The sequence below is a fragment of the Oryctolagus cuniculus genome, chromosome 2 (assembly GCF_051225735.1).
Source record: "Oryctolagus cuniculus isolate XC-2025 breed Fujian yellow rabbit chromosome 2, ASM5122573v1, whole genome shotgun sequence".
Classification (NCBI taxonomy): Eukaryota; Metazoa; Chordata; class Mammalia; order Lagomorpha; family Leporidae; genus Oryctolagus; species Oryctolagus cuniculus.
The window spans coordinates 76,473,329-76,493,304 of NC_142868.1; the positions used below are offsets into that span (position 1 = coordinate 76,473,329).

The 19,976-nt window shown below is 38.5% G+C and overlaps 1 long non-coding RNA gene across 1 annotated transcript in view; it reads left to right on the forward strand.

Moving 5' to 3' along the window:
• Positions 1-19,307, forward strand: part of LOC149127843 (uncharacterized) — a 30,054-nt gene extending 10,747 nt beyond the window's left edge. The window contains exon 2 of the long non-coding RNA XR_016229944.1: positions 19,088-19,307. This is a non-coding gene — a long non-coding RNA (uncharacterized LOC149127843). The remainder of the gene's footprint in view (positions 1-19,087) is intronic.
• The last annotated feature ends 669 nt before the right edge of the window (positions 19,308-19,976 follow it).

The following is a 19,976-nucleotide window of genomic DNA, read 5'->3' on the forward strand; positions in this document are numbered from 1 at the left end:
TTCCTGGAGATATTTTCTAGTATATGCTTTGAGCTTCCTATGCTCTTTTACTGGTAGGTTTTCTTCATTTACCTTATTACATATTGATGGCCGTGTTTCTGTGTTTCTGAGTGTAGTACATCTTTAAGTATCTTTTGCAGGGCTGGACGAGTGGCGGCAAACTCCTTCAATTTCTGTTTGCTATGAAAGGTCTTTATTTTACCTTCATTCACAAATGAGAGCTTAGCAGGATATAGTATTCTGGGCTGGCAATTTTTCTCTCTTAGCACCTCTGCTATGTCTCGCCATTCCCTCCTAGCCAGTAGGGTTTCTGATGAGAAGTCTGCTGTGAGTCTAATTGGAGATCCTCTGAGAGTAATCTGACATTTCTCTCTTGCACATTTTAGGATCTTTTCTTTATGTTTCACTGTGGTGAGTTTAATTACAACATGTCGTGGTGAGGATCTCTTTTGGTCATGTTTACTAGGGGTTCTATGAGCTTCCTGTACTAGGATGTCTCTGTCCTTCTCCAAACCTGGAAATTTCTCTGCTAGTATCTCAGTAAAAAGGCCTTCTAATCCTTTGTCTCTCTCCATGCCTTCAGGAACTCCTAGATCTCGAATGTTGTTTTTTTTTTAATAGTATCCTGTAGATTCCCAACAATATTTTTTAGATTTCTAATTTCCTCTTCTTTTCTTTGGTTTGACTGTATGTTTTCCTGTGCTCTGTCTTCTAAGTCCGATATTCTCTCTTCTGCTTCACCCATTCTGTTTTTAAGGCTCTCTAATGTGTTTGTCATTTGATCCATTGAGCTCTTTGTTTCATTTTGATTTCTCTTCACTATCACACTTTCCTGTTCTACTAGTTTCTGCATTTCATTTTGATTCTTCCTTAAAATTTCATTTTCACAAGAGAGAATTTCAATCCTTTCCAATAAAGATTTCTGTAGTTCAAGGATTTGCTTTTGAAAACTTCTAAATGTTCTTATCATAAATTTTTTGAAATCCGTATCTTGCATTTCCTCTATCTCATCATCTTCACAGTCTTGGTTTGTGGTGTTTTGTTTATTTGAAGTCATCATAGTGTCTTCGTTGATCTTGTTCCCTCGATTTTTGTGTTTGTTTCTTGGCATTGTTAATTCTTCTTCCCTCACTGTGAGGGTTTTTGTTTTTGTTTTTGTTTTATACTATGTCTGTGTTAAGTGGACTGTCTGCTGTTGGAGGAGCCTTGGAGGCTTGAGATGGGTTGGCCTGAGAGCTCTGCTTGGTTCTTCTGGGTTATGGGTGTGCAAAGGTAACACACTCAGGTTTTGCGTGGTAAATCTCTTTTATTTATTTATTTATTTATTTATTTTTTATTCAGGAGGTAAGTAATACTGCATGGCTGAGCAGAATTGATGGTATTTAGCTTCCGATCTCTGGCTTCTACCCAAAGAGTCTGTGCGGGCTCAGTTTCTCCTGCGGACTCCCACTGGGTTCCCTAGGCTACTGAATTGTAGTGCCTCGGTTCCTTAGCTCTATCCTTTTTTAATGTATATCCAGAGTGGGGCCTTCTCTTTGTCTCTTGCTTGCCTTTGCAAGGTTGGCGGAGGGAGAAACTCGCCTGTACCAGTACCCCCCCACACCTTTTTTTTTTTTTTTTCCTTCTCTCCTGTAGTCATTCTGGTGAACTTTCCCACCTCAAAGCCTGCTTCCCTCTAGATTCTGTCCGCCGTTTCCCTCCAATGTCTTGGGTTACTGAGCTCACCTCCCCTTCCAGAGCAGATGTGTGGACTCGGAGCCGTGAGCATCCCTGCTCTCCCCGCTTGTCATCTGTGTCACATCCACTCCCCTTCCAACACTGGCGCACAGACCCTCTTGCCTTGTTTGTAAAATTAATGCGATAATTATCCCAAGGAACTATGGTAATCTGAACCCTCATTGGAAGTGACACTAAATGTTATCCACAATATTCTGACAAATCCTTGGAAGACCAGACCAGGAAAGACCCTGACCAGTCTCTGGGCTTTTGTCACCCGGGTGGAGAATTCTGGGCCAATGGATAAGGAGGGAGGGGACTGGCAAGAAGACAGAGCCTGTTGAAAACTTGAAATGATGTAGAAATTGCATGAAAGCAGATGAGTCTGTATCCCCTAGGAGCCTGTAAGGTTGAGGCAGAATTGAAGTGGATGAGCTAATGAACCCATGTGAGTCAGTGGTGGGAATCAGACAGTGGGCAAGCTCTACACAGGAGCCAAGGAGTTGGCACAACTGCTGTGTCCCAGTTTAAGCTGTAACAGAGGCAGTGAATGAATCCATAAATTGTTCTATTCCTTAAGGTTGACCCAGAACATCCTACTTCAAGGTTAGATTGTTACTCAAATTAAAGACTTGTTTTTCCAGAAGAGGATTATGTGACTCATTCTTGATGTCTTTCATAGACTTAGAAAATAAACTCATTGAATATTTCTTCACCAACTCCTTAAAAATGATCATTGTTACTTATAGGGCTCTCTTACCCTGCAGTGGTTCTTCAACTCAGAGTCTTGGAGTCATTGTATTGCCACCTCTAACAATTCAGAAGTATGGCCCATAGGATCTTTTTTATTATGAAAAACAATCCTCAAACAGAGGATTTTGCAAAGGCAAGAGATTTGCTTCAGAAGTGTATTTTTTCAAGCCCTGGTTTTTGCTACCCTTGAGCTCACCCAATGTATGATTCTACTGAACTTGTTCCATTGTTTATTTATGTGAGCAGGAATCGGATAACTCTCAATTTTTCCTTTATTATCTCTATAACATATGTCTTAGCTATGTGAGGGTGGTAGAAGGTTGCAGTGTGGTTCCATATATCCAGAGAGTCTCACCAGTATGGTTATGATCATCTTTCTTTCTGCTTTTCTACATGTTCTAGGTAGGGAGTGGCATGAATTAAGTAAGAGCCAATGATATGATCCATCTTTAAAATTATCCTCCAATAATAATCAACAAGTATGTTTTTGTAATTTTGTATACCTATGAAAAATCTCTAAAAAATCTGAAAACAACTTTTGAAGGAAATTATAAAACTTTTTGCAAGACAGTGTTTGTATTTTGGTGTTCCAAGAGGTGAACACCAAAATATAATTAGAAATGCAATACATTTATTTGGAGAAACATCTGAAAGATAAAAAGAAGAAGTGGGAGGCTTGCTGCATATCTATGCCTGTGAAAGGAAAGGAGAAGGTAGGAGGGTGGGATGGGAAGAGTCTTAAGACATGGAGCAGTTTTAAAATTCTCTGCCAAGGCAAGGGGTGATCTTGAAGCCAAAGTTAGCTGTCAGAGAGAATGTGAATTAAACAGAAAAGGAAGTGGCTCATTAATACCCTACTGTGCTCAATCATTGACTGGGAGCATCCTAAGGGACGTTCAGGGTCAGCTCCCCTAAATTTGGTGAGGGCAAAAGCTGGTGAGGGACAGCAACTGGGCTTTCAACAATCAACTGTACTCTTCAAAGTAGAAGATCAGCAAAGTCCATTTCCATGGTCACCACAAAAATAAGAAAATACAACAAGTAACAAAGGCAAGTTAAAGACAAAAAGCATGATGCCATGTTTATGACTAGAAAGACAAGATTTCATACATTAAAAAAATCATAATCCTTTCCAGACTAGTTAAGAATCAATACAATAATAGTTAAGATGGTATCAAAAATTTTAGAATTTGACTTTGTTTTTGTTTACTTGTTTTATTTGAATTGGACAGTCTGTCTTCAAAATTATATGGAATAGGAAAAGATAAAAGAAAATCACAAAAGGATGATAAAAAAGAAAAATTAAAAAATCACAAAACATCTTTGAACAAGAAAGACCTAGATGAGTAATTTGGCTCTCTAAGTGTCAAAATTTCATAACAATTAATTAAAGTAGAATAGTTTTGATTCTTGAATAGGTATATAGAGCAATGGAGTAGAATGTAGAACCTGATAGATCAGTACATACATGGAGATTTGATATATGATTGAAATTTAGGAAAGATACTAATATACAGAGAATAAATACATATCCGCATATGGAAAGAAGTGAAATAGTTCTTAACTTACACCATGCATAAAAATCAATTCCTGGTCAATTATAGATCTAAATGTTTCAAGTGAACCTGTGAAAATGATAGAAAAAGAAAACAGAGATATCTGTATAACTGCTTACTAGGAAAATATTTCGGTGAATGGGACAAAAATATTAGGAAAAGGTTATTAAATTTTACCTCATTAAAATATTTATAGAAATTAAGTATGTAAAAAAGGGAGAGGAAAAATTTAGATATGTGTATTTCTCCCCTCCTAGAACATTTTTATTAGTTTACTGTGGTGAATCTAATAAACTTCACTTGATCAACACATTTTCTGGGTTGGATGTTGAGAGTCAATCCCACTCTTGGGAATTTATCCAAGGAAAATGAAATCAGCTTATGAAAGAGTTATCTGTGCCCCCATGTTTATTGCCGCTCAATTCACAATAGCTAAGATATGGAATCAACGCAGATGTCCATTACCTGAATATTGTATGGATTACTACTCAGTGATTAAAAAAATAAAATCATTTCTTTTGCCACAAAATAGATGCAACTGGAAACCATTATACTTAGTGAAATAAGCCAGTCCCAAAAAGACAAATACATATGTTTTCCCTGATCTATAGTAATTAATAGAGTACCTAAAAGGTAATTTATTGGAGAGAAATTGACATTTTGATGTTTTGTGATTGTTTACAGCCATTGTCTCTACTGTTGAGGAACAGTGTTATTTTCTTCATACAATTTAAAAAATTGAACTATTACTTAGTGTAGGGTTAATCTTATGAGTATCAAGTCAATTGAAAGTAGATCTTTGTGAAAATTGAGAGAGGGAATAGGATAGGGAGGAGCAAGAAGTGTGGGAGCTTGGCAGGAAGGAGCGTATGGTGGGAAGTATCACTATGTTCTTAAATCTGTATATATGAAATAAGTGAAATTTGTTTGCCTTAAATATTTTTTTAAATTAATATATTTAAACAAGTATACTATGAAAAGAAATAATCTAGAACTATCTGTACTTAGTCCATTTTCTGCTACTATAACTGAATACCAAAGACTGAATGAATTATTAATGAAAGAGGTTTATTTTGGTCCACATTCTGGTCCAAGGTCCAGGAACCCCATCTGATTATACTCCTCCGTTTGGCAGTGTGCAGCATGGCAAATGGTAAGCCAGAGTTGGAGACAGGGAACATGTAAAGAACCTAGCCAAATTGGCTTTTGTAGTAGACACTCTTGAGATAACTCTTATTAACGAACTGGATGAATGGATTAGTCCATTCGTGAGGGCAAGAGTCCTAATTAACTTTTTTTTTTTTTTGACAGGCAGAGTGGACAGTGAGAGAGAGAGAGACAGAGAGAAAGGTCTTCCTTTGCCGTTGGTTCACCCTCCAATGGCCGCTGCGGCCAGCGCGCTGCGGCCGGCGCACCGTGCTGATCCGATGGCAGGAGCCAGGAGCCAGGTGCTTTTCCTGGTCTCCCATGGGGTGCAGGGCCCAAGCACCTGGGCCATCCTCCACTGCACTTCCTGGCCACAGCAGAGAGCTGGCCTGGAAGAGGGGCAACCGGGACAGAATCCGGCGCCCCGACCGGGACTAGAACCCGGTGAGCCGGCGCCGCAAGGCGGAGGATTAGCCTAGTGAGCCGCGGCGCCGGCCCTAATTAACTCTTAAAGGTCTACCAGCTCCCACCTCTTAAACCTCTCCTAATGAGTATTAAATATCTGCATGAATTTCAGAACTGATAACCTATATTTAAATCATCATATAAATCAATATAAATAAATTTCCTAAACATAGTATTAGGCTTGAACTGATAACAGTAAAACAAAAGGTGCTATAGAAATAAAGATTTACAGTTTAGTTACCTTTATGAAAATTCAAATAAATTTATTCTAACAATGCTACATAAAATTATTATCATTATTGAGAAAGTAGAGAATATATACTCCAAAGACTGTCAACCACAAATTAAGAACTCATAGAATAAGGAACAAAAAATAGGATTATGGTTAGGAGATTTACAGGAAGTTATATTTCTTTTTAATAATTTAACTTCTGGGTTCAGTGGTGGCCTCATGGGTGTAAACCATGTTAGTATATAATCTTTTTCAATTTTAATTATTTCATTAAATATTATAGAAAAAAAAGTATCATGGAAGTATGGTGGTATGTATTTTCCAAAGTTCACCTGTTAGAAACTTTTTTTTTAAGATTTATTTATTTACTTGAAAATCAGAGTTACACAGAGAGAGAAGGAGAGGCAGAGAGAGAGAGAGGTCTTTCATCTACTGGGTCACTCTCTAGTTGGCCGTAACAACTGGAGCTGTGCCTATCCGAAGCCAGGAGCCAGGAGCTTCCGCCAGGGCTCCCACACAGGTGCAGGGACCCAAGGACTTGGGCCATCTTCCACTGCTCCACATGCCATAGCAGAGAGCTGGATTGGAAGTGGAGCAGCCAGGACTCAAACCGGTGCGCATATGGGATGCTGGCACTGCAAACTGCGTCTTTATCCACTATGCCACAGCGCCCGCCCCTATTAGAAATTTAATCACCAGATTTATCTACCAATAGTATATTTATCTATCAGTAGTATTTGGAAGTGGACCCTTTGAGAGGTAATTAGGATTAGACGAGGTGAGGAGGTCAGGGTAGTAGTGCCTTTTTTTTTTTTTTTTTGAAAAAAATTTTTTTTATTAGGTAGAGTTACAGACAGTGAGAGAGACAGAGAGAAAGGTTTTCCTTCCGTTGGTTCACTCCCCAATGGCTGCTACGGACAGTGCTGCGCCAATCCGAAGCCAGGAGCCAAGTGCTTCTTCCTGGTTTCCCATGCGGCTGCAGGGGCCCAAGCACTTGGGCCATTCTCCACTGCCCTCCCAGGCCACAGCAGAGGCAGAGAGCTGGACTGGAAGAGGAGCAACCGGGACTAGAACCAGGTGGCCATATCAGGTGCTGGCGCAGCAGGCGGAGGATTAACCTAGTGAGCCATGGCGCTGGCCCCAGTAGTGCCTTTTAAGTAGAGGAAAGGAGCTGGGGCTGGCACCCTTGTTCTGACTCACAGTGTGACACCCTCCACCATGCTCTTATGCTGCCAGCCTCAGGAGCTAAATAAATCTCTAGTTTTTATATATTACTCAACCTCAAATGTTTTGCTATGCAAACAGAAAAATGGACTACAACAGAGACATTAGTGATAGTGTTCAAAGCTGCAGAGGGAGGGTTCAAATATTAAGAATAAGGGGGCAGGTGTTGTGGTGCAACAGTTTAAACTGCTGCTTGAATGAACCCATCCTATAACAGCACCGCTTTGTGTCTCAGCTGATCCAGGTCCCTGCTTACGTTGCCCGCGAATCGGCCAATGGTGACTCAAATACTGGCTCCCCTGCCACCCAAGAGGAGACCTGGGTGGTGTTCCTGGCTCCTGCCTCAAGCTCCCCAGCTCTGATTATTGTAGTCATTTGGGGAGTGAAACACTGAATGGAAGACCTCTCCCTCTCTGTCTCAATAGCTCTTGTTTCACTTTGCCTTTCAAATAAAATGATGTGTAGATCTTTTATATCTTCATATGTGTGTATATGTTTGTATATATATGGATTAAATAGTCTTTTGAATTTTAAGGCCCTATTATATTCTGCAATTATTGTTTGAGGGGAACACTAGGAATTCAATTGGAGAAAAGATTGCAATTGTGAGGCACAGAAAAGAATACAAACCAATTTTATGAAAAATTGGTTTATTCCAAATGCAATTTGTCGTAAGATGGCCTGGGCACATTTCAAAATCAAATTTCTCATGAAGAAGTGAACCATGCGTGCTTTTCTGTGTTGACTCCTGCCTCACTTTGATCCAACAGACACTGTAATCAGGTCCTCTACCGAGAAGGAGCTTGGCACAGCCAGTGCTTGTAGTGATGCATTTTGCATTTTTACAGGCATTGTTTACTTGGACTGAACGCACTTAACCTAAACGAGAAGCAGCAATAAAAAGGCCCCAGTTGTGGCTACCTTGGAGAAAATTTACCTAAGAATGAACTGAGAGGACATTTCCAATTGTTTGTTCAGCTTAAGGGGTTTGGAGGAAAAAGGATGGATCCAGTATTCAGAAAGAAACAAGAGGAAAAACCAAAGAAATGCAATAGCATGAGAAGCGAGGATTAGGAAAAGCCTCCCTCAATTTGCAATTACTGACCCATGAGAACACATTTAATACTTCCTTTGCCTTCAATAAATACATTCACAATTAAAAATGCATTATCTGTGTAGAACACATTGTAAAAGTATGTGCTGTCTTCTAGAAGCAGCCACGCTCCAGTATTTAACTAAATTCTTACAAAAATGTTAATCCTGTGGTAACAACATCTGGAAAATTCTGTACGCCAGTTGAAGTCAGAAATAAATGATCGCAAATGAAAGTAAAGTCAGAATGACATGCTAAAATGTAAACATGGAAGATAAAATTTATTATTGAGATATAATCAATGAGTTGTTCTCAGTAAGATCCCCACATTTAACAAGTCAGAACAGAATATGAAAACTTCAATTTGAACTTAAAATAACAAAAAGTTCTAATAAGTATAAGTATGTTCCTTGCAATATTTAGGGTATATTTAAATTAAAATCTTAATTTCTTCTTTCTATGAACTTGAATTTTAAATCAATATCTTGTATATTTCTGGCAATCCTTGTTCTTAGCTGCTCCCACAGGTCTTTCAATCTGAATCAGACATTTTTGTTCTTTCTAACTTATTTTTATTTTCATTTTCTCTGTCATACTTTCCCTTTTATTGTACATTATGCATCTTTTGGAGAACAAACTGAATGAGATTTCATTTATCTGAGATCTTATATTTTAAATTTCTTTCTTAGAACCTCTCTGAGTTATTTAGTCATTCCTTGTTTGATGATTTCTGGCAATAAAGTTCACTACTATTCCATTGCTCCTTAAAATGAATTTTGATCAGGAGACTTGGGCCTAGATTTTATTGTCCTCTAGTTTCTGTTGTTCAATAAACTCAACTGGAAAACACTCTACAGATATACTACCATTCTTTATGTTAGAAAAGCAAGAAATGCAATCTTCCTGATGGTAAAAAAAACGATTTTTCTCCTTAACAAAATTCTAATCAAGGTTCTCTGAGCTTTAGTTACAATTCAGACGGTAACTTTTGAACTTCTGTGTTTGCCTCTGCATTGTCCAATTTTGCTAAGAAACCTGCTAAGTCATTTAGCCAGAGTTCCCCATCCACAATATCTGATCACATGGTATCTATTTTGGTTTTCTGTACTCTACTGTCCCCCACCCCACCCCATGCATGACCTTCAACAGTAATCCTACTAGGTCAGTTTAGCAAGAATCCCTGCCCCCCTTACCCAGAATGCTCCCTCTTGATTTTCCACCCACTAACTCCCTGTGCTCACACTGACCCTATTCCTTGGTAATAAATTCCCACTGCTCTTTGTTTTCAGAGTTGAGCCCAATCACTCTCCACTATTTCAAAACCACATTGTAATAGTTTCCTCAAATACAGTCTTTCTTAATGTTTTTAACAAGTATCATGAATTTTTAAATTTTTTTAAAAACTTTTCTTTCTTTAATTTTATTTAAAAGGCAGAGAGATAAAGATACAGAGACAGAGACAGAAAGGCAGATGGACAGAAATCTTGAATCCACTGGTTCACTTCCCAGATGCCCAAAACAGCTAGGAGTCATCAGGTTGAAGCTAAGAGCCAGGAACTACATCCAGGGCTCTCCACAGGTGTCAGGCACCCAACTATTTGAGCTGCCATCTGCTACCTCCCAGGGTGCACATTATTGGGAAGCAAAGTAGCTAGGACTGGAATTCAGGTACTCTGATACAGGATATGGGTATCTCAAAAGGTGGCTTAACCACTGCACCAAATGCCTAACCCCCAGATTTTTTCCTTCAACATTCAACCAAGTAATTTCAACAAAATTTAAAATTATTCTGAAATCTTCTCTGGGGAATAGGCATGTCTTTATATGTTAATAAAGATGAAGTTTCAAATGTGCCTCATATGAAACTATATACTAATTTCCACCAAGCTATCCTTTCTATAATTGAGGTGCAATAATGTGTACAGATATTTATTTAAGGAAACATCATTACTCCAAATACGAGCATCACTATTTAATATTGCCTCATAATAAGCATATAAAATTGATAAAAAATATTTATTTCAGACCAATGAATTTCTCATGGTAAACTTTAAATACATTAAATTTTCCTTAGTTATATGAAGAAAATGTTTCAGTACGTGGGATCTTCTAAAACTTCTGCTTTACTATTATTCTCAACTCCTTTTACTATTATTATTTATTTGAGAGAGTTACAGATAGAGAGGGAGACACAGAAAGAAAGGTCTTCCATCCACCCACTGGCTCACTCCCCAAATGGCTGCAATGGGCAGAGCTGGGCCAGTCCAAAGCCAGGACCTTCTTCTGGGTCTCCCATGTATCCGCAGGGGCCCATGCACTTGGGTGCTCTGCCACTGCCTTCTCAGGCTGTAGCAAAGAGTTAGATCTGAAGATGAGCAGTTGAGACATGAACCAGTGCTCAAATGGGATGCCGGGGCCACAGGCAGAGGCTTAGCCCCCTATGCCACAGTGCGGGCCCCCCTCAAATCCTTTCCTTATTTCCTTAGAAACTACCCCTGGGAAACAAAGCACTTGCAATTTGTTTCTTCTTAATATATATATATATTTTTTAGTATATATTAAGTAAAGATTTCAACAGTTCGCACCCACACAGAAACACAAACTGTAAAGTACTGTTTGAGTACTACTTATAGCATTACTTCACATTGGACAACACATTAAGGACAGAGATCCTACATGCAGAGTAAGTACACAGTGACTCCTGTTGTTAACAATTGACACTCTTGTTTATGGAGTCAGTAATCACCCTAGGCTCTTGTCATGAGTTGCCAAGGCTATGGAAGCCTTTTGAGTTCGCCAACTCCAATCTTATTTAGACAAGGTCATAGTCAAAATGGAAGTTCTCTCCTCCCTTCAGAGAAAGGTACCTCTTTCTTTGATGGCCTGTTCTGTCCACTGGGACTGGGATCTCACTCGCAGAGATTTTTTTTTTTTTTTTTTTTTTTTTTTTTTTTTTTTTTGCGAGAGTGTCTTGGCTTTCCATGCCTAAAATACTCTCCTGGGCTTTTCAGCCAGATCTGCATGCCTTAAGGGCTGATTCTGAGGCCAGAGTGCTGTTTAGGACATCTGCCATTCTTTTTTTTTTAACTTTTGTTTAATGAATATAAATTTCCAAAGTACAGAATATTGATTACAATGGTTTCCCTCCCATAACGTCCCTCCAACCCGCAACCCTCCCCTTATCCACTCCCTCTCACCTTCCATTCATATCAAGATTCATTTTTGATTCTCTTTATATACAGAAGATCAGTTTAGCATACATTAAGTAAAGATTTCAACAGTTTGCTCCCACACAGGAACATAAAGTGAAAAATACTGTTTGAGTACTAGTTATCGCATTAAATCTCAATGTACAGCACACTAAGGACAAAGATCCTACATGAGGAGTAAGTGCACAGTGACTCCTTGACACTCTTGTTTATGGCATCAGTAATCACCCTAGGCTCTTGTCATGAGTTGCCAAGGCTATGGAAGCCCCCTGAGTTCATTGACTCTGATCATATTTAGACAAGGCCATGATCAAAGTGGAAGTTCTCTCCTCCCTTCAGAGAAAGGTACCTCCTTCTTTGATGACCCATTCTTTCCACTGGGATCTCACTCGTGGAGATCTTTCATTTAGGTTTTTTTTCCCCCAGAGTGTCTTGGCTTTCCATGCCTGAAATACTCTCATGGGCATTTCAGCCGGATCCGCATGCCTTAAGGGCTGATTATGAGGCCAGAGTGCTCTTAGGACATTTGACATTCTATGGGTCTGCTGTGTATCTCACTTCCCATGTTGGATCATTCTCTCCCTTTTTGATTCTATCAGCTAGTATTTGCAGACACTAGTCTTGTTTATGTGATCCCTTTGGTTCTTAGTCCTATCATTAGGATCAATTGTGAACAGAAATTGATCACTGGGACTAGTGAGATGGTATTGGTACATGCCACCTCGATGGGATTGAATTCGAATCCCCTGGTATGTTTCTAACTCTACTGTTTGAGGTAAGTCAGCTTGAGCATGTCCCGGATTGCACATCTCTTCCCTCTCTTATTCCCACTCTTATATTTAATAACAATCACTTTTCAGTTAAGTTTCAACACTTAAGAAGAATTGTGTATTGATTATAGTATTCAACCAAAAGTATTAAGTAGAACAAACAAAAATACTAAGAGGGATAACATATTAAGCTGCTCATCAACAGTCAGGGTGAGGTCTGATCAAGTCACCTTTTCTCATAGTGTTCATTTCACTTTAACAGGTTTCCTTTTTGGTGCTCAGTTAGTTGTCACCTATCAAGGAGAACAAGTGGTATTTGTCCCTTTGGGATTGGCTTATTTCACTCAACATAATGTTTTCCAAATTCCTAACAGGGATCACTTTTCAGTTAAAATTTAAACACCTAAGAATAATTGTGTGTTAATTACAGAGTTCAACCAATGGTACTAGAACAAAAAAAAGTACTAAAATGGATAAAGTATTACATTGTACATTAACCATGAGGACAAGAGCTGATCAAGTCACTGTTTCTCATAGTGTCCATTTCACTTCAACAAGTTTCCCCTTTGGTGCTCAGTTAGTTGTCGCCAATCAGGGAGAACATATGATATTTGTACCTTTGGGACTGGCTTAATTCACTCAGCATGATGTTTTCCAAATTCTTCCATCTTGTTGCAAATGACTGGGTTTCGTTGTTTTTGACTGCTGTATAGTATTCTATAGAGTACATGTCCCATAATTTCTTTATCCAGTCTACTGTTGATGGGCATTTGGGTTGGTTCCAGGTCTTAGCTATTGTGAATTGAGCTGCAATAAACATTAATGTGCAGACTGCTTTTTTGTTTGCCAATTTAATTTCCTTTGGGTAAATTCCAAGGAGTGGGATGGCTGGGTTGAATGGTAGGGTTATATTCAGGTTTTTGAGGAATCTCCAGACTGACTTCCATAGTGGCTTAACCAGTTTGCATTCCCACCAACAGTGGGTTAGTGTCCCTTTTTCCCCACATCCTCTCCAGCATCTATTGTTGGTAGATTTCCACCTCACCCCAGTTAGAATGGCTCACATTCAGAAATCTACCAACAATAGATGCTGGACATCTGCCATTCTATGAGTCTGCTGTGCATCTCACTTCCCATGTTGGATGGTTCTCTTCCTTTTTAATTCTATCAGTTAGTATTAGCAGACACTAGTCTTGTTTATGTGATCCCTTTGACTCTTAGATCTATCATTATGATCAATTGTTAACTGAAATTGATCACTTGGACTAATGAGATGGCATTGGTACTTGCCACCTTGATGGGATTGAATTGGAATCCCCTGGCACGTTTCTAACTCTGCCATTTGGGGCAAGTCTGATTGAGCATGTGCCAAACTGTGCATCTCCTCCCTCTCTTATTTCCACTCTTATATTTAACAGGGATCACTTTTCAGTTAAGTTTAAACACCTAAGAATAATTGTATGTTAATTAAAGAGTTCAACCAATGGTATTAAGTAGAACAAAAAAAAATACTAAAAGGGATAAAGAATGGAGTTGTTCCTCGACAGTCAGGACAAGGGCTGATCAAGTTATTGTTTCTCATTGTGTCCATTTCACTTAAACAGGTTCCCTTGTTGTTGCTCGGTTAGTTGTCACCAATCAGGGAGAATATATGACATTTGTCCCTTTGGGACTGGCTTATTTCACTCAGCATGATGTTTTCCAGATTCCTCCATTTTGTTGCAAGTGACCGAATTTTATTGGGATATGTACTCTATAGAATACTATACAGCAATTTGTTTCTTACTGAAACAAACTTATTAACACTAAAATTTCTCTAGTAAGATAAGTAGCTTTCTTATGAAAATGAAAACCTTTATTTTCTAAATGAGATATATATTCATATTATTGATTATGTGTAAGTATGATGGTTTCACACTGCCCAGTATCATTAGAGGACATACAAGTTGTTTCAGCAAAATTGCCTTAGGACTTATTCCTAAAGCCACTGGTTTCATATGCATAAGCCACTTAAATGTTGAATGTCAACTTTGAATTTTATGAAAATGATTTAAGTAGAAGTATCTTACAAAGTTATTATAAAAGTAGAAAACACTAATGCAAGCAAAGCATAATGTCTGGCTCATTCCAAGTGTTCATGGTGGGACTTAACAATGAGAGGTTTTTTTTTAAGCATTTATTTATTTATTTATTTATTTATTTATTTTTGACAGGCAGAGTTAGGCAGTGAGAGAGAGAGAGAGAGAGAAAAAGAAAGGTCTTCCTTTTCCGTTGGTTCACCCCCCAAATGGCCGCTATGGTGAGTGTGCTGTGCCGATCCAAAGCCAGGAGCCAGGTGCTTCTCCTGGTCTCCCATACAGGTGTAGGGCCCAAGGACCTGGGCCATCCTCTACTACACTCCCAGGCCACAGCAGAGAGCTGCACTGGAAGAGGAGCAACCGGGACAGAATCCGGCGCCCCAACCGGGACTAGAACCTGGGGTGCCGGCATCGGAGGTGGAGGATTAGCCAAGCAAGCTACGCCGCCGACCTCAATAAGAGGTTATTACATCTGACTCATCTTCTTCATTTAAGAAGCATTCACTTTTATTATATGGACTTTCACAATCATCCAGGACTCCTTACCCCTTTGCTGTGAATGGAAAACAAATACATTAGGAATATAAGGCCTCTTTCCATTTTCTTCCTCTGTCTCAGTTGTTCAATTTCTTTATGTTGTCCTTATACGAGGGGTGCAGATATTATAGCACAATTGGCTAAGCCACTGCTTAGGATGACCACGTCTCATATCAGAGTGCTTGGGTTTAAGTCCAGCCTTTGCTTCTTATCTAGCCTGCTGTCAATGAAGAACACTTGGAGGAAGCAAATCCCAAGCACTTGCGTCCCTGCCACCCATGTGGAAGACCCAGATGGAGTTCTTGACTCCCAGCTTTGGCATGGCCCAGCCTGTTGCAGGCATTTAGAGGAGTGAACCAGAGGATGGAGATTTTTGTGTCCCTCCTTCTCTGTGTCATTCTGCCTTTCAAATAAATAAATACATCAATCTTTTAAAAAATGTGAGATGCATAAGTGAAGGATAGAAAAAAAAATGTATGTTCTTAGCAGAATATTGCTTCTCCAGGTCCATAGCTGATGTATTTTCTGTGAAACTGGCCTTCTGATAGCATTTACATGATAAATTATTTAGAACCAAGATGTAGATATCAGACCAGATCTCTATAACTTTTCCCTTTGTGGCAAAGATTGATTTCATTTGACAAATTTTTTTTGCCTTCTTCCTAGGAATGCAATTGCAGACGGGTATAGCATGCTACCAAGTTCTGACTAAAGCAGTATGGGAACCTGTCTCCTTCCCCTCTCCTCCTTCCTCCATTTGCAGACTAGAAGATACCTCTAAAGAAGCCATAGTATAGGAATCGGAAACTCTGCCATTGTTAAGACTGAATGTTTGTGCCCCCCAAAACTCATATGTTGAATTTCTAATTTACATTGTAATGATCACAGGAGAGGGAGAAAGAAAAGTGAAAAACTCCACTCTGTTGTGTCAATTCCCAATGTTCCCAATAGCCAAGGCTGGGCCAGGCTGAAGCCAGAAGCCTGGAACTCAATCTGGGTCTTCCTCATGGGTACCAGGGACCCAGCTACTTGAGCCATCACCTGCTACCTCCCCAAGTGTGCATTAGCAGGAAGATGGAATGGAGAGCAGAGCCAGGGTCAAACCAGGCATTCCAATATGGGTTACAGGTATCTCCGGAAGTGGCTTACTCTGCTGCACCAAGCACCTATCCCTGCAGATAGAATAAAGTTTCTATCAGTTGACCTTAAATTATCTTGCATTATCTTTATAACCTTATTTTTATAAGGTTCCTAGAAATGCAAAGTGTAATTGCTGGCTTTGAAGAGGAAAAGAGCCCTCAATCCAGGAATGAAGGCAGCTTCTAGAAACTGGAAACAGCAAGGAAATAGATTTTACCCTACAGCCTCTAGAAAAGAAAAAGTAGCCCTGCCAAAACCTTAATTGTAGCCCAATGAGAGAGATGTCAAACTTCTGACTATTTCTGTGAGGCTTTAAGCCACTGAATTTCTGGTTATTTGTTGCTCTGTCGGCACAGGTAGCTGTCAGCATTCCTTGAGTGGTGGCTGCATCAGTCTAATCGCAGCATTTGTGGTCACATTACCTCCTCTCTTTTCATTCCATGTTACTTTTGTTTTCAAATGTAATTCAACAAGCGTTTTCTGAGAATCATCTAATTATAGTCTGAATCAAAAGAAACCAGAATAAGCACAGGTTGATTTCTTGGTTGGCAGCCATCATATATTTACTAAAAACATCTAAAAAACTGAGATCTGAAGTATTTATAGGAGTAAACGAATGCCTCCTAATTAATTCAAATCAAAGATTTACACAATTCATTTACTTATGCAGAATGTTTTCTATAGAATCTACTATGTATTCAGATCTTCTCATCTCTTTTAATAAATTATATATAAACGGTGAATGAATTTCATGCATTTCATATACACAGGATTACGAGCATAACAGTAATTCCCACGCTATCCTCACTCCCACTCATGTTCCTACCCTCCCTCTTTCCTTTCTTATTTTTTCTTTAAATTTTTACAATGACACACTTGCAGTTTGTTTTATAATTACAAGCTTAACCCTTCTATAAATATTGAAAAAATATTAAGTAGAAAAAACCCTGTTCCTTAAGAGTGTAGGCAGGGCTGTAAATAATCTCAATGCCAACTTTCTTCATACACATTGCATTTTTTTTGTACACCGTCTACTACTTAGCACAAATCAGGGAAACTATATGAAGTTTATCTTTTGAGGACTGACTTATTTCACTAAGTATAATGTTTTCCAGTTGCATCCATTTTGTTGCAAAGACAAGATTTCTTTTTTTTTTTTTTTACTGCTGTGTGGTATTCCACAGTGTACATATACCATAATTTCTGTATCCAGTCTTCAGTTGAAGTACATCTGGGTTGATTCCATATCTTGGCTATTGTGAATTGAGTTGCAATAAACATGGGGGTACAGATAAGTCTTTCATATGCTAATTTAATTTCTGTTGGGTAAATTTTCATGAGTAGGAATGCTGGGTTGTATGATAGGTCTATATTCATATTTCTAAGATATCTCCATATTGTCTTCCACAGTGGCTGTACCAGTTTACATTCACACCAACAGTGTATTAGGGTACCTTTTCCCCCACATCCTCACCAACATTTGTAGTTTGTTGATTTCTGTGAAAGCCATTCTAACTGGAGTGTGGTGAAACCTCATTGTGATTTTGATTTGCATTTCTCTGATGGCTAGTAATACAGAGAATTTTTTCAAATGTCTGTTGGCAATTTGAATTTCTTCTTTTGAAAAATGCCTGTTCAAGTCCTTTGCCCATTTCTCAACTGGGTTGTTCATGGTTGTTGAGTTTCTTGAGCTCTTTATAGATTCTGGATATTAGTCCTTCATCAGTTGCATAGTTTTCAAATCTTTTCTCCCATTTTATTGGTTGCCTCTTCCCTTTGCTGAGTTTTTTTTTTTTTTAATTGTAGAAGTTTCTCAATTTGATTAAATCCCAATTGTCAATTTTGACTCTGATTGCCTGTGCTTCTGGGGTCTTTTCCAAGAATTCTTTGCCTATGTCAATGTCTTTCAGAGTTTCTCCAGTATTATCTAATAATTTGATGGTATTGAGTTATACATTTAGAGTGGATTTTTGTGTCTGGTGTAAGTTAGAGGTCTTGCTTTATAATTTGCATGCAGAGATCCAGTTTTCCCAGCACCAGAAGAGACTGTCCTTGCTCCAGGGATTGATTTTGGCTCCTTTGTCAAAGATGATTTGGTTGTAGATTAATATTTCTAATATGTTCCATTGGTCTGTCCATCTGTTTTTTTTTTTTTTGTTTTTTTTTTTTTTGCTAGTACCAGGTTGTTTTATTTATAACTGACCTGCAGTATATCTTCAAATCTGGTATTATGATGCCTACATATTTGTTTTTGTTTTTGTTGAATAAGATTGCATTAGCTATTTGAGACCTTGTGTGTTTCCATATGGATTTCAGCATCATTTTTTCTAGAACTGTGAAAAAATGTCCTTGGTAACTTTGGAATCACATTGAATCTGTACATTGCTTTTGTTATTATGGGCATCTGATAATATTGATTCCTCCAATCCATGAACATGGAAGTTTTTTCCATTTTTTGTGACTTCTCTCTTTCTTTAATGGTCTGTAACTTTCATTGTAGAGATCGTTGACATTCTTGGCTAAATTTATTATAAGGTATTAATTTTTGTACCTATTGTAAATGGTATTGATCTCAGAAATTCTTTCTCAACCATGGAATTATATGTATATACAAGGCTATTGATTTCTGTGTCTTAATTTTACATCCTGCCACTTTACCAAACTTTTATGAGTTCCAATAGTCTCTTAGTCTTTTGGGTTCCCTAAATATCAAATCATGTCATCTGCAAATAGGGATAGTTTGTCTTCCCCTTTCCAATTTGTATCCTTTGATTTCTTTTTTGAAAGAAATGTCAATAGGAAGATAAAAATGGTTCAAAGTCCCAGACAGGAAGGTAAGACAATATACATGAGGAAGTCAGAATGGATGAAACTGGATCAGCCTCCTACCCTGACTAGTTCCTGGTGCAAAGAGGGAGGCATGAAATCCTGTAGCCAGCTCTGAACAAAGCATCACACACTTTGTAGATGTGGATATAACCCACATTATGAACAGAGTCAGTGAAACAACTGTGCTTGCCTGGTGCCAATACTGTCCTTGAAACTTTACTCTCTTGGGGCTGGCACTGTGGCATAGCGTGTAAAGCTGCCACCTGCAGTGCTAGCATCCCATATGGGCGCTGGTTTGAGTCCACTTCTAATACAGCTCTCTTCTATGACTTGGGATAGCAGTAGAAGATGGCCCAAGTCCTTGGGTTCCTGCACCTGCATAGGAGACCCAGAAGAAGCTCCTGGCTCCTGGCTTCGGATCAGCGCAGCTCCAGCCGTTGCAGCCAATTGGGGAGTGAACCAGCGGAAGGAAGACCTCTCTCTCTGCCTCTCCTACTCTCTCTGTATAAGTCTGACTTTCAAATAAATAAATAAATCTTTTAAAAAAAAAGAAAAGAAACTTTACTCTCCTGGAAAATTCTATAGCAGATAAGGTAGCCTGAGGTGACTGTATTCAGAGATAATTATGAGGTCTGTTACAGTTTAGCTCAACAGCAGCTCTGTGTAATACTTTACTTATCTTTAACTTTGGATATAAAAATAAAAAAACTGCTTTTTTGTGAAAAAGTGTTAAAAGAGTATAAAATTTGTAAAATCAGTGTGGCACAGTACAAAAAGTTCTTAACTTGGCTTGGTTATGTATTTTCAAGTGTAGTTCTCCTACAATTGTGTGATTTCAGCCAATGTTTAGCTTTAATATTTTCCTCTGTAAGAGGGGGATAGTAATCAGGCTCTTTCCTAATCATGAGCTTCAGAGTATTAGTTACAATGTTTCAAAATATTTATTAGTGGATATTGGCCATGCAATTAATATATATAAATAATTGTGATTGTTCTCAAATATGAGAACAATAACATTCTTGAAACAAATAGAAAAACTCTGTAGAGTAGCAAGAGGCATGATTTTCTCCAAAAGTTATACTATGTCATTTCCTTTCCCTGTTTCCTGACCACTGAAACATTTTTATTGTCAATTAATACATGTCTCAGACTTGTAAAATAAGTGATAATCAAAAAGTTAGTCTTACACATGTCAGGGTCACAGACACAACATAGGACCCCCAGCGGC